This window comes from Ornithorhynchus anatinus, chromosome 18, assembly GCF_004115215.2.
Source record: "Ornithorhynchus anatinus isolate Pmale09 chromosome 18, mOrnAna1.pri.v4, whole genome shotgun sequence".
In the NCBI taxonomy this organism is placed as follows: domain Eukaryota; kingdom Metazoa; phylum Chordata; class Mammalia; order Monotremata; family Ornithorhynchidae; genus Ornithorhynchus; species Ornithorhynchus anatinus.
In genome coordinates this window covers 43,461,953-43,465,804 of record NC_041745.1, presented here as the reverse complement: position 1 = coordinate 43,465,804, position 3,852 = coordinate 43,461,953, and the positions used below count along the sequence as shown (strand labels likewise).

General features: G+C 58.4%; 1 long non-coding RNA gene across 1 annotated transcript; it reads right to left on the bottom strand.

Moving 5' to 3' along the window:
• Window positions 1-2,373: 2,373 nt before the first annotated feature.
• On the bottom strand, window positions 2,374-3,133 carry LOC103169815. The gene is made up of 2 exons (XR_485835.3): window positions 3,005-3,133; window positions 2,374-2,637 (listed from the first exon to the last, which is right to left on the bottom strand). It is a non-coding gene; the product is annotated as an uncharacterized LOC103169815 (long non-coding RNA).
• Window positions 3,134-3,852: the final 719 nt, after the last annotated feature.

Genomic DNA, 3,852 nt, shown 5'->3' with positions numbered 1-3,852 from the left:
ACTGTGAAAAACAGACACTGAATCCGACTGAAAATCGGGGCGGGGGGTGAGCGGGGGGTTGGGGGGGCGAGGGAGAGCTGGAGCCCAAAACATCGCATGATAGTCTCTAAGCAGTTCCATCTGTCAAGCAGAAATTTTAGGCTAATAGCCTGTGGCAATCTCTCAGCAGTCCACTACCTGCCTTTGTCCTATTAAATCTCTTTATTCTCCTTAAAAAAAAAACACACACGAGAGAGCGAGAGGGAGAGAGAGGGAGAGAGCGCGAGAGAGGGGTTTGGGGGGGTGGGGGAGAGAAGGATAGGGGGAAACCTTGAGACCGAAATCATCGGAGTGATGAAGCCTTAATTTTAACTGCCTTGCTTTGATGTGAAGCGGTGGGTTCTCGTGGAGAGCCGGAGAGAGAAAGGGGAGAGGAAAGACGGGGGCTAAGAGCCGGTGACTTTTCATCTCCACTTCACCTTGCTCCTGGGTCTGAGAGAGATTCGTTCTTTGTCAAGGAGATGGGGGTTGGTGGGTGGTGGTTTTTTTTTTTTTTTTTTTACCCATGATTCCATATGGTATGGACCGGGCTACATGTTGCCCAACATGCCAGTGTAAATGTTTTCTCAATTAGGTGTCTTATCTCCCGTGAGCTAGCATCAGATGAAGCTTGCTGACAGCATAATGGCAGGGAAAGCCTCCGACGGCTCCGTTAAATGGCAGCTCTGCTACGACATCTCGGCCAGGACTTGGTGGATGGTGAGTTGGCAGCTGGTCTGGGTTGTGTGTGTGCGCGTGTGCGCGCGAGTGTGCGTGTGCGCGCGTGTGTGTGTGTGTGTCTGTGTGTTCCCCTCTCCCTCCCTTTCCCCTCTTTGCCTACTTTCCCTCCCCTCTCAGACAAAATGTCCCAGACCTCACATTTATCAAATTAACATTTCGAATTTTTTTTTTCACACTCTCCAGGGGAAGCGGCTTCACACACTAACCCCCCTCCCCATCAAACTGCTCCTGCCACCACCCCCCCCCCAGACACACGCACGCAGCACACCGTCCCGCACTCTGGGTCAAGAGGCCGAGGGAAGGGCACCCCCTCGCCGCCCCCCTCCGCCCACACCGACACCCCTTCGTCCGCCCAGGACGGCGTTTCGAACTTCGTTCCTCTTCCAAACCGAATCCCCGAATGTCCCGAGCGGAAGTGTCTATCACTGTTGTTATTCTGGACGAAACCTTGCCCGGTGCCGGAAACGTGGAACACCCCCCTCGGCACCCCTCCCCTCTCCCGCGGGTCCCGTGTCGCTTCCGAGTTTGCTTTTTTCGCCGTTGGGACGCGGTTTTCTTTCCAAGCGGTATTGCCTTCGGGAGCGTGGTGGGAAGAAGGTGGCTGGGAGGGGGCCGGGGGAGAGATCACCAGGCGGAGACGGCGAGGGGACCTGCGCAACTTTGGTACCGGAGACGGTGGAGGACCACCGTCACCCGTCCCCATTCGTCCCGGGGTCGATTTTCCCCCTCCCGTCCCGACCCCGAGTCCTGGGCCCTCGAACGTTCCCACCGTGCGTTTATGTCCGGAGAGGTCGCCGCTCCTTTCCGAGCCGCAGCCGGGAGAGAGGTCAGTCCCGGGCAGGCCGGGCTCCCAACCGCGCCGAGAGCGATTAAAGTTGCAGTCGAGTTCCGCCGGGCTCCGGGGGGACCCGTCCGCTCCGGGCCGGCCGGGCCGGGCCCCCCGGACATGGCCGCCTCCGGGAGGTGACGGCGTCGGGAGGATGGACAATAGCCCATTGTGGCACCGGGGGCCCGTCGCTTCTCCCCCGCCCCCCCCGGCCAGACCCCCCAAGACCGCTGCGAGCGGGGAGGTTCGTTAGGGACGTCTTCGTTAGCGGTCGCGATTTGAGTTTTCGGTAATTATTATTCCTGCGGCAAGCGCGAGCCCTTCCAGGGGAGAGGGGAAGTTTGCCGCCAGCACAATGCGTGCATTATCCGTTCCTAACTGGACCGTGAACTTCAGTGTGTTTCACAGAGATATCAGTCCCAACGGGGCCGGTCGGGGGGAGGAAGAGGGGGCCCGGGTAACGGCGGGGCATCCCGAGGCGTCGCCGAGACCCCCTCTGCCTTCCCCGTCCCGGGCCGTCCTGGGTATCCCTTGGAAAAGTTGAGGACAAAGTGAGAGAGCCCCGGGGGGATTTTATTCCCCAGCCTTGCCGGGGCTCCCAGGGTGGATCCGGTGACTTGAGTGGAGGTGGCTGTGTGTACCGCGTGTGAGTGTGTCTACCGTGTGCGTGCGTGCGTGTGTGTTTTTACGTTTAATTTCTTAACTGTACGTTAGAGACCTGCCAGGAGGTGCCTTGAAAACGTTCCATGCAGCCTTCGGTTAATTAGGCCAGTGGAAAAACGGACCAATTAGCTCCCGAAATTTTATTCAGACTACTTATTTTCCAATTAGAGTTTCTGCCAGGGAGGGCGAGGTTTGCCTGCGTGCTCGTCTGTCCTCGGCTCGTTCGGCGTCCCGGCTGGATCTGGCGATCAAACCGGCGGTCGCGCCGAAAACAAAAGTTGGAAGATCGCGCCGTGGTTTTCTGTTTTGTTTTGGTTTGGTTTGGGTTTCTCCGTGCGCGGTCCCCGGGTCCCACTCTGGCTTCTACGACTCTACCGCTTCGGCGGCGTCTAAGGGAACCCGGATTTTATAGACGGTGTTATATTTTTATCGGTGAAGTGACACCTTGGGCATCTCGGAGGGAACGCCGACTCTCGTTTCGTCCGGGGACGAGTGTAAAATCATCCTGGGAAGTTGGCTTGGGCGATGGGCTTTCGTTTTGAAATTATTTTACAGATGGCTTACTGCCGGGCTTATAAAATAGAAAATAGCTGGAAACATTTAGTAATGCACTTGACTAAAAATAAACAATACTATAACCACACATGCCGCTGTTTAGATTAAATGCCGCACAAAAAGTTCCCCCCGAACTTTAATGCGTCGTAGGTATTTTTCTTCCGGGTGGCGGAGGCCGGGGAGGAGGACGAGCCGCCCTACCTTTTGAAGAAGGCGTCGGGTTGGATCCCAGAAGAAGTGGGCTTAATTGGAACCGAAAGGACCGGGCGAGATGGTGTCCGCTAGCCCGGGATCGTTCCGATTCTGACGTTCCGTCCCCGACCCGGGCCTGGGAGGGAGACGTCCGCAAACGTAACGGGAACTCGGATCCCGCACCCTCTTTCCCCCACCCCGGCCGCCCGCTCGGGGACCCCCGCACACCCTCTCACCCTCGTCGCTACCCTCGCCCCCTCAAAACGTGCGTCGCGTTCCGTCTCGGAGGCGAGCGGAGCCACAGGGAATTACCTCCCGCCTGCAACCATCTGACTGCCCGACCTCTCCTGGGCGAAACTTGGTCGGGTCCTCCCGGCTCGCAAAGGGGGTCCCGTCCATCGCGGGAGACCCCGCCGCCCCGGGGGCCGGCGGTTTCGCTCTTTAACGAATCGGAAACCATCCGGGGGACGACCGAGCCTGCTCGTCTTCCCTGAGGTGCCGTTCCCGGATGCCGAAGGAGGACATTTGTTTAGGACCCGTTCTGACCAAAGACACCGTCTTAGGCGGGTGGGGGGACGGGGGGGACTACGATCTCTCCTTCTCCCTTCTCTTCCTCCACCTCCCCCCACCCCGTCCCCTACCTATCTCTCCCCGCACCCCCCGGCCCGACCCCCCGACCCGGCTGAGCTCCGGCTTACTACGGTCTGCAGGGTTTTAGCGATAGCCAGTTGGAGAGGGATCCGTTTGGCCGACTGCTGGGGAAAAATAAATAAATTAAAGCCAGTGGGTCGCCACCGTCGGTTCAAGCCCCCCGCGCTTTTACGCGAGGAATTATTGGCTTTAAAATCCAGGCAGTG